The sequence below is a fragment of the Dendrobates tinctorius genome, unplaced genomic scaffold (genome assembly GCF_039654945.1).
Source record: "Dendrobates tinctorius isolate UK_male_01 unplaced genomic scaffold, ASM3965494v1 ptg000227l, whole genome shotgun sequence".
NCBI classification, from domain to species: domain Eukaryota; kingdom Metazoa; phylum Chordata; class Amphibia; order Anura; family Dendrobatidae; genus Dendrobates; species Dendrobates tinctorius.
The window spans coordinates 1-12543 of record NW_027361894.1 but is presented as its reverse complement, the minus strand read 5'-3'; the positions used below and the strand labels follow the sequence as shown (position 1 = coordinate 12543).

The 12543-nt window shown below is 47.2% G+C and overlaps 1 protein-coding gene across 1 annotated transcript in view; it reads right to left on the bottom strand.

Annotated features, from left to right (window-relative positions):
* LOC141059347 (DAP3-binding cell death enhancer 1-like) overlaps window positions 1-12537 on the bottom strand; it is a 31275-nt gene extending 18738 nt beyond the window's left edge. The window contains exons 1-3 of the mRNA XM_073555670.1: window positions 12405-12537; window positions 8296-8448; window positions 8113-8201 (exon numbers count right to left, since the gene is read on the bottom strand). The gene's annotated coding sequence lies outside the window, so the exon portion shown is untranslated. The remainder of the gene's footprint in view (window positions 1-8112; window positions 8202-8295; window positions 8449-12404) is intronic.
* Between the last annotated feature and the right edge of the window lie 6 nt (window positions 12538-12543).

Genomic DNA, 12543 nt, shown 5'->3' with positions numbered 1-12543 from the left:
AAACTACCTCCTTTAGGCTAGTTTCACATTTGCGTTTCAGGGCGCAGCGACGGCCTGCGCACGGCCGCCGCTAAGCCCCGCCCCCTGCCGCGCCTCCGCCAGTAGCTCCGCCTAAGGGCGCATGACGCTGCATGCGTCCTGCATCTTTATCACTGGGGACGCAGGCCGTACGCAGTATGTGTTTGGCGGCGCATGCGCCCTTCTGACGCTGCGCCGAGCGCAACCAAATTGCTACAGGTTGCATTTGGCGCTGGTCGGCGCAGTGTCAGAAGGGCGCATGCGCCGCCAAACGCATACTGCGCACGGCCTGCGTCCCCAGTGATAAAGATAGGGGACGCAGCACGCATGCAGCATCATGCGCCGTTAGGCGGAGCTACTGGCGGAGGCACGGCAGGGGCGGGGCTTAGCGGCAGCCGTGCGCAGGCCATCGCTGCGCCCTGAAACACAAATGTGAAACTAGCCTTACCCAGATATCCTCTACTGAACTCTGCCAGACATCTCTGAAGAGTAGAAGGCGGCCTCCTAGTCAGGGAGAGGTACTGGAAAGGAAGTTGGACTCCCTGCTGGCACCAGGCTGAAGTGGCCCTGACCTGGTAGTTCTGCTGTTGAACTGCGGGAATGCCATGACGGGGTGGCCTGAAAGGATACCTTCCTCCTATCTCTCGGTGCTTGCGACCTCTGTGGGCCCTGAGCATAACTGCCTGTCGCTGGGGTACGGTGAAAGGGCTGAGCCCTACGTTTGAAAACATATCGACGAGGCTTGGCCTGGGGGAGAAGGAAGAGTGTACCCCATTGCATCCTTAATGATTTAATCTAGCATTGAATCAAAGAGCCGGGTGCCCTGAAACGGCAGATTGGTTCTCAAAGAAATCACTGACCAATCAGCCTGCAAAGCCTTTAGCCAGACCATCTGCCGGACAGCTACCACGTTACTGGATGCTTGAGCTGCGCAAGACGCGGCATCCAGGGCTGCTGATACCATATACTTTCCGGCATGGGAGATTTGATCTGCGATTTCTGCCAGTTCCGCTGGTGGTGCCCCGGCCATTATGCCCTGTCTAAGCTGTTTGGCCCATTCTGTAACAGATTTAGCTACACAATGTGGCGGCTGCTGCCTCAAAGGCGGATTTTGACAGAGATTCTATCCTCCTATCATTGGGATCTTTTAGGGCTGCCCCACTGGCGAGTGGGAGGACTGTATTGGTAGTGAGTCTGGACACTGGTGGATCCACCGAAGGGGAGGCGGTCCAGTTGGCGGTGAGATCTGGAGGGAAGGGATATAGAATCCCAAAATGATCTTCTCTCTGAAATTGCCTGGTTGGGTTTTCCCTTTCCCTGGCCAACACTTCCTCAAAATCCTTGTGGGAGGTGAAAACCCTAGAGGGGGACCTATGACGCTTAAATGAAAAAGCCTGATCATTAGGTTTTGATGTGGCGTCCCCAATGTTAAAAGGTCTCATTGATTGAGGCAATGAGGCCCTGAACCATATCCTTGACCTGGGACTGTTCTGGCCCGTACTCAGAATCCTCCTCTGAGTTTATCTCCGATAATGCCTCGCCTGATTCCGGGGATGAGGACCGGGAGGAGGTAGACGGCCAGAGGAATTCTGGTGGTGAGATGGAGTGAGAATGAGAAGGAGACCTGGGTTGATGGTCCTGTCTAAACCTTTTTCGGCCTCTAGAAGGCCCAAAAGGAGGCTTCTTTGGTGCTCCTATGTCCACTGGAGTCTTAAGTGGCAATCTGTTAAGCGCCGTTACCAAGGTCTGTGATACCCTGGTAAGGTCGGCCACAGACTTGGATAAGGAAGAGGCCCATCCTGGACACTCTGTCTCCCGTGGCGATGAATGGCAGCAGGCAGGGTGGCTTCCTCCTGTTCCAGGGGTAATGTGGGAGCTATGACAGGCAAAATGGGGGGGCTGCACCTGCTCTCTATCATAGGTGACACCGTAGGTCTGCTGCAATCTGAGCAGAGTGGCGAGGACTGACCTGAAGGAGACCTGACATTGCATTTGGTACATACAAAATATTTGACCAAGGTCACTGAAGCGGATGAGGAGGAGGAGCGGGACTGCTCTCCCTTGGGCATACTGACAGGTTTTACCTGGTGCCGACCGTCGGGGGTAGAAAGCAGGAGTGAGGGAGCAACCTGTAGTGCAGTACTCACATACCCACGACCTGTGTGCCCGCCGCAGCTGCCGCCCGAAGGCTGATGAAGGTGAGAGAGAGAGCGCGCGAGGTGAACAGCCCTGCCTAGAAGCCTTATGAAATCCCCGCCCGGAAGCGGTGGGCGGGGCCCTGCTCTGGCCTCCTGGAGCACCAAGATGGCGCTGGTACAGGAGCCGGAGGGCGGAGTCTGCCGGAAGCCGGAATCTAGCGTCGGCCTTGCTGGGCTCCTGCTGGAGCCCAGGGCCATAACGCCGCCACGGGAGGAGGCTGGAACCGCGCTGCACCGCGTGCTTGAAAGTAAGCTATAGAGCTATTGGCTGTAAGCCCGAGAGCTGATTACAGCGGTCACATTCAGCCAGAGCAGCTGGTAAGCGGATCATACAACGCTGCAGCCTCTTACCTCCGGTTCACCCCGTAACAGGGGTCGGTTATCTACATGAAAAGATTGCTGTCCCAAACTTTATCTGCAGGGCATCTCTCTCGATCATCAGGCTCTGGTGGGTGAGTGATGGGAGACGAAGGTCAGGACCAGGAGCGGCCACCTGAACACGAGTCCTGTGTTAGGGGGATAGGGTCCTGCCCGTGGGATTTATGAGGATACGGGGTGGCAGTACACACCGTACTCATAATCCCGGTGGGGGAGTACAGATGTAGCAGATCTACTCTGTATCCCTCCATGGTTACCTGAAAAGGAACGACGCACACGGAGGTAGGCATGGGTCTGCGAGAGACCCCTGTCCACCTCCTACTGACACAAAGCAAAACTGACTGTCCTACAGCCTGTCGGAGGGGTGTTTACTGCGGAGGCAACTTTTTTTTCATGCATAGTGTCAACCTCCTAGTGACAGCAGCACACACTCACGGTTTCTGTGTCCCCCAATGAGATGAAAGAGAAAAGGTGGATCGGGCATGTTGGATATCAACATGCCCGATCCCTTCTTCTTACAGTAGACAGCCTGAAGTCAGACTTGTTTGACACAGTAAACGCATGAATGCTCCGCTGAGCCTGCTGTGCATGTATATGGAGGGAGTTGTGGTGCATTTCATTCTAAGTGGTTTAATAATATACTATGGCAGACATTTACCGAAGATATTGAGCACTGTAGGCACGCTGGTCTCTGTGACGTCCAAGAGTCGTGAGGCAGCACCCATTTCATTCTAAGTGGTTTAATAATATACTATGGCAGACATTTACCGAAGATATTGAGCACTGTAGGCACGCTGGTCTCTGTGACGTCCAAGAGTCGTGAGGCAGCACCCTGGAAACCAGGGGAAGAGTCTTGAGGAGATCATTTGCATATTCCCAGTGCCTTCTGGGATAAGTGAAGAGTCTCCGCGAGCTCAACGATCACTGGGTTTTGGCCGTTGCAGCTGAAAAGAGGAAATCGGAGAAACCAGAGGAAGAGTCTTGAGGAGATCATTTGCATATTCCCAGTGCCTTCTGGGATAAGTGAAGAGTCTCCGCGAGCTCAACGATCACTGGGTTTTGGCCGTTGCAGCTGAAAAGAGGAAATCGGAGAAACCAGAGGAAGAGTCTTGAGGAGATCATTTGCATATTCCCAGTGCCTTCTGGGATAAGTGAAGAGTCTCCGCGAGCTCAACGATCACTGGGTTTTGGCCGTTGCAGCTGAAAAGAGGAAATCGGAGAAACCAGAGGAAGAGTCTTGAGGAGATCATTTGCATATTCCCAGTGCCTTCTGGGATAAGTGAAGAGTCTCCGCGAGCTCAACGATCACTGGGTTTTGGCCGTTGCAGCTGAAAAGAGGAAATCGGAGAAACCGCGCGCCTGTCGGCGCGGGAATTTTGGCTCATCTTTCATCTTTTTAAGAAATCTCAAGATGGAAGAGGCCAGGAGCCATTTGGTGAGCTGCATTTCTTGCTACATGTTCACAGATTTACCAGTGGAAAAGCCAAACTTCACATGCCACAAATGCAAGCTTGTGACCCTGTTGGAGGAAAAGTTGCAAAATCTCGAAGAGAGGTTAGCTACGTTGAAGATCATTAAGGAAGGTGAAGAGTTCTTGGACAGAGCAGAATTATCTCTTCATGTTACAGAAAGAGAAGAAATTCGAAGTGCACCTGAAGAAACAGAGGAATGGAGACATGTGACCCAGAGAAGCAGGAGGATCAGGAGGCAGTCAGCACCCATACTGCTCAGAAACCAGTACCAGGCTCTCACGCAGGAAAACGATGAAGAAATACATCAGGATAAGACTTTGCCAACAAATAGCAACCTTGTACGCCTTCAGAGTCCTCCTGGATGGAGAAAGAAAAATGTTGTGAAGAAGAAACGGAGAGTGGTGGTCATGGGGGATTCCCTGTTGAGAGGAACAGAGGCCGCTATCTGCAGACCGGATATAACTTCAAGAGAAATGTGCTGTCTTCCAGGTGCAAAAATTAAAGATGTGTCTGACAGGATATCAGGACTCTTCAGAACTACAGATGACTACCCATTCCTGCTACTACATGTGGGGACAAATGACACCGCAAGAAACGACCTGGAAACCATCTGCAGAGACTTTGAAGACTTAGGCAAGAAAGTGAAAGAACTGGGAGTGCAGGTGGTCTTCTCTTCCATCCTTCCAGTGGATGGCCATGGAACAAGGAGGTGGAATAAGATTCTGCAGGTGAACAACTGGCTACGTCGATGGTGCCGTCAGCAACGATTTGGATTTCTGGATCACGGAGTGAACTACTTATACGATGGACTACTTGCTAGAGATGGGGTGCACCTTACGAAGACTGGAAAGCAGGTATTTGGAAGTCGCCTTGCTACACTTGTAAGGAGAGCTTTAAACTAGAACAACATGGGAAGGGAAGCAAAAGACCAGAAAAAGCCATACACCTGACAAATGCTACTGAGAACTCGGCTATTAGAAGTGGAAAGGAAGAACAAAGACAAAAGAATCTAATTAAAAAAATATTGGAGAAAGAGAAACCAATCACAAACTAAAATGTTTCTATACTAATGCACAAAGCATGGGCAACAAACAAGGAGAATTGGAACTACTAACACAGGAAAAGAAATATGATGTCATTGGAATCACTGAAACTTGGTGGGACAATACACATGATTGGAATACAAGACTAGAAGGATACAACTTATTTGCAAGAAACAGACTTGATAAACGAGGAGGGGGTGTCGCATTGTATGTTAGAAATGCGTATATCTGCACAGAGATTGAAACTTCAGAGACTGGGAGTTCTGTGGAAACTGTTTGGGTAAGAATACAAGGACAGAACAATGGAAAGGACACCATTGTAGGCATTTACTACAGGCCGCCTGTGCAAGCTGAAGATATGGATGAACTCTTTATGCATCAAATGGCCAAGTTATCCAAAAAATATGACATAGTTGTCATGGGAGATTTCAACTATCCAGACATTTGTTGGGAATCTCTCTCAGGCAAAACTAACAGGTCAAGGAAATTCTTATCCTCTCTTGCTGACAACTTTATCTTCCAAAAGGTAAAGGAGAAAACAAGGGGAACTGCAACCTTGGATCTAATCCTTATAAACAGGGAGGAAATGGTTGAGGAGGTAAAAGTGGCTGGGACCCTAGGAGGTAGCAACCATGCTATTTTAGAATTTTGGATAACTAGAGGCGGAAGACCTGTGAAGACTCAGACGTCAAGGTTAGATTTCAGAAAGGCAGATTTTAAGGGATTCAGAAAGAGAATTGGAGGGATCCAATGGCTGGATATCCTTAAAGACAAAAATGTCCAGGAAGGATGGGAAATCTTGAAAAATGAAATTCTCAAAGCACAGTTGTTAACAATTCCGAAAAGAGGGAAGAATAGGAAGCATTTAAGGAAACCAGGATGGATGAACACAGAACTTAAGCACATGCTAAAAAGGAAGCAAAAAATGTTTATAAAATGGAAAGAAGGAGGCATATCTAAAGAAGAATATAATGCTGTCTGCAGAACCTGCAAGGCACAAATCAGATTATCTAAAGCTGAAAATGAATTGAGGCTTGCAAGAGATGTCAAAAGCAATAATAAAGGATTTTGGGGATATGTCAAAAGTAAAAGAAAAGTCAAAGATGCTATAGGATTTTTACAGGATGAAAATGATGAAATGGTAAGACAGGATGTTGAGAAGGCTGAACTTTTAAATTCCTATTTTGCATCTGTTTTCTCTCAGAAAGGAAATGTAACATCAACTGTTATTCACTGTCCTATTAAGGGAATAGAAGAATCCAGGATATCTATAAACAGAAAGATAGTGAGGAAACACTTAGCTAACCTAAATGTATTCAAGTCTCCAGGTCCAGATGAATTACACCCCAGAGTACTGAAGGAGATAGCAGAAGAAATTTTTGAACCCCTCTCCATAATCTTTGAAAATTCTTGGAGAACAGGAGAAGTGCCAGAAGACTGGAGAAGAGCAAATGTTGTTCCTATCTTCAAAAAGGGGAAGAAGGTGGACCCAGGCAACTATAGGCCGGTGAGTCTGACTTCTATACCAGGAAAGATCTTTGAACAAATTATTAAACAACATGTATGTCAATACCTGGATAAGAATGAAGTGATTAAACAGTCAGCATGGGTTTGTAACTAATAAGTCATGTCAGACTAATTTAATTTCCTTCTATGATGGTATTACTGATTGGGTGGATCAAGGAAATGCTGTAGATATAGTATATCTTGACTTCAGCAAAGCATTTGACAAAGTCTCTCATACAATCCTTATTGAAAAAATGACTAAGTATGGAATGGACAAGGCAACTGTTAGGTGGATTCATAACTGGCTTAGTGATCGGACCCAAAGAGTGGTCGTAAATGGCTGCACATCCAGTTGGAAGAATGTCTCAAGTGGGGTACCACAGGGCTCTGTCCTGGGCCCTGTATTGTTCAACATCTTTATCAACGATTTAAATGAAGGAATTGAGGGTAAACTGATTAAATTTGCTGATGACACAAAGCTAGGAGGGATAGCTAATACTAGAGAAGAGAGAGAGAGGATTCAAAAAGATTTAAATAAACTGGAGAAGTGGGCAGCAACTAACAGAATGGTTTTTAACAGGGAGAAATGCAAAGTACTACATCTGGGCAATAAAAATGAAAAAAGCATATATAGAATGGGAGAAATAGGGCTAAGTGACAGCACATGTGAAAAAGACTTGGGTATACTAATAGATCACAGACTGAATATGAGTCAACAGTGTGATGCAGCAGCAAAAAAGGCAAATGCAATTCTAGGATGTATTAACAGAAGCATACAGTCTAGATCACGTGAAGTAATTATTTCCCTCTACTCCTCTTTGGTCAGACCTCATCTGGAATATTGTGTCCAATTTTGGGCACCACATTTTAAAAAAGACATCAACAAACTGGAGCAAGTTCAGAAAAGAGCGACCAGAATGGTGACCGGTCTGCAAACCCTGTCTTATGAGGAAAGGTTGCAGGATTTGGGAATGTTTAGTTTGCAAAAGAGAAGACTGAGAGGAGACTTAATAGCTGTCTACAAATATCTAAAGGGCTGTCACATTGTAGAAGGATCAACTTTATTCTCATTTGCACAAGGAAAGACTAGAAGCAATGGGATGAAGCTGAATGGGAGGAGACACAGATTAGATATTAGAAAAAACTTTTTGACAGTTAGAGTGATCAATGAGTGGAACAGGCTGCCACGAGAAGTGGTGAGTTCTCCTTCAATGGAAGTCTTCAAACAGAGGCTGGACAGACATCTAACTGGGATGATTTAGCGAATCCTGCTTTGAGCAGGGGGTTGGACCAGATGGCCCAGGAGGTCCCTTCCAACTCTACGATTCTATGATTCTATGATTCTATGATTCTCCAGATTCTTTCTTTGGTTCCAAGGGCTAAAAAATAAAAGCGAGTAAATCTATACATACCATCACCTTTCGTCAATGCTAAAGACTATTAGGAACCAGCAAAAGAGATGCATGCACCCTACAACATGAATAACTGCGCCGTTACCTCTCGAGCGGACGTAGACGTTTCATCGTCTCTTGTGAGTGGTCCATATGTGGAGCCAACCTCAAGAAAGTCTTCGGTCTGTGATACTTCTGGAGCAGGAAAGACAAGAATGAGTCGATCATGTAGAAGAAGAGACGAGTGGTAAACCCAACAGTCTCACCAGGCCGTTACCCCTAAGGTTACCTGGCACATGCACAAGGTGATGTCGGGAGCTAGCGGGCCCTATGGAGTAGATCGGTAGAGAGGAGTCTCTGTCCCGCTGATTCGCTCCACCTTGTAAGTGGAGATCTTTCCAGGCAAGCGGCTGGACGGCTTGTGGGACGTGACTTTTCACAGCTTTACAAACACAGCAAAAAAAGAAACAGCTGAAACAATATATTATAGGTTATATTTTGATATTTACCCCACCTGCCTTGCCGCATAGACCAGTGGGGAAGACCAGAGGCGTATCTAGGCTTTCTGGCACCCGGGGCAAGAATTCGGTTCGGCGCCCCCCCCGCCCAAGTACATATGCGACTTGAACACTTAGCCATGTACCCACGAGCTGCTCCTCCTAATGCTCTCAATGTTCAGTAAAAAACTGAGAGAAGCAGGAAGAGAAGCTCGTTGTCACAGGATCATACCTATGAAAATCGCATATGAGTGAAGTGTCCATGTGATGAGTACGGCAACCTGCAGAGCTGAATCCTGACACTGCAGCTTCTGAATTCTCACAACGAATGCACTGCACACTTTTAGGATTCTCCCTTGCTGATGTACCGTCATGTCAGCACAAGTATGTGATTTATATACTTCTGGCCACATTCCGACTAGACGTGCCCGGCCTCGCTCTGTTCATTTTCATTGAGTGAGGCCACACATGTCTAGTCAGCATGTGACCGCATGTATGTAAATTACCAGCACGAGAGAATCCTGACAGTGTGCAGTGAGCACTGTGAGAATTCAGAAGTCTGCAGTCACATAGAATGACTGCAGACTCAGCACAAACCTGGAGAACCCCTTTAATGTTCCTAACAAATAAAAACATGAGAATAAGTCAGTATCACAAATAACATTTACATCCAAGTACCTTATAGATGACGTCGTCTCTGCAGTCAGTCACCTTTTCTTCTAGACCCCATGATGAGTTTTCTCATCCACATCTCGTCTCTGTAGACGTCCATCTTCTCCGGTCTTCTGCAGAAAATCTCCACACGATGCCCTTAAAGGTAGAAGTGTCATTATAATGCCCCTAAATAAAAATATCTGCAATATACTGTCTCCTCACACTATTCCCCTCTAGCATCCCACCTGTTCACCATACTGTCTCCTCATATATTTACCCCCTCACTCTCTATACTGTCTGTTCACACATACCCCTGACTCCCCATACTGTGTCCATCCAAATACATTAACCCATTCGCTCCCCATACTGTCTGCACCAATCCCCCATACTGTTTCCTCATACATACTCTTTATTTTGTGTCCTCAAATCTCCCCACACATTAAATCCCCCCATCCCCAATCCCCCACACACATTAAGTACCCCCATCCCCATTCCAAATCCCCCCCACACATTAACCCAATCCCCACTCATTAACCCCCATCAGCACTCCAAATCCCCCCATCCCCACTCCAAATCCCCCCACACATTAACCCAATCCCCACTCATTAACCCCCATCAGCACTCCAAATACCCCCCACCCCCACTCCAAATACCCCCACACATTAACCCCAACCCCACTCATTAACGCCCCCATACATTAACCCCCATCCCCATTCATTAACCCCCGCGCACAATAACCCAATCCCCACTCATTAACCCCATCACCACTCCAAATCCCCCTCACACATTAAATAACCATCTGCACTCCAAATACCCCCACACACATTAACCCCCATCCCCACTCATTGATGCCCCCACACATTAATCCACATCCCCATTCATTAACCCCCCCACTCATTAACCCCCATCACATTAAATAACCCCCATCTCCACTCCAAATCCCCCCACACATTAACCCCATGGCATCCCCACTCATTAACCCCCCACACACATTAACCCCCATCCCCACTCTAAATACCCCCACACATTAACCGCCATCCCCTCTACAAATCCCCCCCATCTCCACTCATTAACTCCCCCTCATCTCCCATCTTCGGTGGTTCTTCAGCTCCACAGAGGAGCACACTTACCACCAGCGCGTTTGCTTTGGGCGCCGGGGAGTGACGTCAGCAGCGTGATCACATGACCTGATCACGCTGCTGACGTCGCTCTGGCCCGGCGGTCAGAGCTTCAATTGTACAGGCGTCTGTATAGACGCCAGTACAATTGCTCCCTGGGAGCCGGCACGGCCTCCTTCTCTGCGCCGGCTGTCAGCTTGACAGCTGACACAGAGAATCGCCGACTCTCAGGCCGGGGGGGGCGGCAGAACGCAGCCGCCAGGGAGGACACTGCGGCCCGCTGCATTAGGCGGCCCAACTGCGCCCCCCTGCTGGCTGCACCCGGGGCAACTGCCCCGGCTGCCCCCCCCTAGATACGCCACTGGGGAAGACCATCCCAGCCAGAAGGTGGTCTAAAGACAATCTTTTGGCCTTTGTCAAGCTAATTAGGGGTTTATGGATCCATTTATTATATGTGTCGGGGGCTTTTAGCAGAAAAATCAAATATACATCACTAAAGCAGCGTATAAGTATCCCAATACTCCTCCTATACTTTTCCTGCATTAGTGAGTTTCCCTTGTGCCAAAGAACTGCGAAAGAACACCAACATACCGGGCACCTTACGTAGGATTTTCCTTAATAAAAAAAGACATCTCCTGCCCACAAGACATTGACAAGTTTCTAAAACCTGGAGAGGCTGCGTCACCCCAAAAAGTCTTTTAAAGAGAATTTTGTCAGTAATCTCAATCCCCCAAATTCACATAGATGGGAAAGGTCTTTGAAATGTATATTAATTGACATCTTTATATGTAACGTCTGTTGCTGCATTTCCAAGTAATCAGCATTTTCATTCATATACAAATGTAATATTAAGTGCTCTGGATATGACTGAGCACTTATCAAGCCTCTGTCTCCCCACCCAGCATCAGCATCTTTAGCTTGATTTATAACTCACTGTCTGATTTCCTTGCTTGACATTACACAAACCGTGAGCTATCAGTCAATCTAAAGAGGCTGGTGCTGGTGGGGGGCAATATCCAGGAAAGGCAGAGGCCCGGGAAGTGCTCTGTCACACAAAAAACACTTAGCGCCTCATTTGATATGAAGTAAAATGCAATAAAAAAATGAAATAAAAATTCTCAGGAATGCAGCAACAGATAAAAGATATAAAGGTGTATATGGATTTACATAACAAAGACCTGAACACCCATATATAAAATTTGATGGGACAGAAAGGAGCAATGTAAAGTGTGCAACCAGAGAAACAACAAATAATATGTAAGGGCACCTACATGCGAGACACCATTCTTGGCTCTGCCCACAAGTGTCCAATTGTTTATAGGGACTCGGTCAGCACAGAATGACTGTTCAAACCGAGTACAGGAGCTCAGTACGTCACAGCGACCAATTATTTATATACACCTTCCCGCCTGCTTGTTTTATATTCGTCAATCAAAGAAGAAGAGGGAGGAGATAGAGGGAAACCAAGAAGCTGGGAAGGAGTATATAAATGATTGGCCACCATGAAGCACCGAGCAGCAGGACTGAGTATGAACAGTCATTCTGTGCTGACAGTCCCTTTAATTGTAGGGGTCTTTCGTCCAGATTTAGATTTTCACCTATATCCCAACCATTAGTACAAACCAATTTTTTTTTTTTTTTACATGTCTCGGAATGACAACTCCCCGACCTCTGGGGTTCTGCTATTATTAGTGGGGTAACAGAGCCTCCTTGTAGAGAATTTTTAGGCTATTCTGCATGTTCCCACCTGAACTCACATTTCTGACCATTGACTACAATGGTTGTAGACAATGGACGCTCTTCATGCAGTGGGTTTCCTTTCAGGCTAACATAAAGGGGGCTGATTAAAGAACGCCATTTGACCCCTAGAAATTGCCCTTAAACATTTCTAAATTCCCAAATTAAGCAAGATGGTGTCTTTTTTGCCTTTGTTTGGCTGGAATGATTCAGCGCACCATTTATGTACCTGTATAGGGCTTACCTATACTGGGAGCCATGGTAAGAAAACAGATGGCATGTGGTCGCCGTTATTTTACAATGGGCCCCTATCACAGACCGATGATGTGGCATCCATGCAGACTGTACTTGCAGTATACCTAAACCCCCATCCCTGGAATTATCCCACTTACATAGATGATTGCACTGGGAGAAAGATTTCAGGATCTGCTCCAGACATGTTCGGCGAGGGGCTCGGTCTTCCCGAGAAGAGTTGGTAGAGCAATGGAAGGAAATCTGCCGAGCCAAGTGCAGGAAGAAGACGGCTGCTGC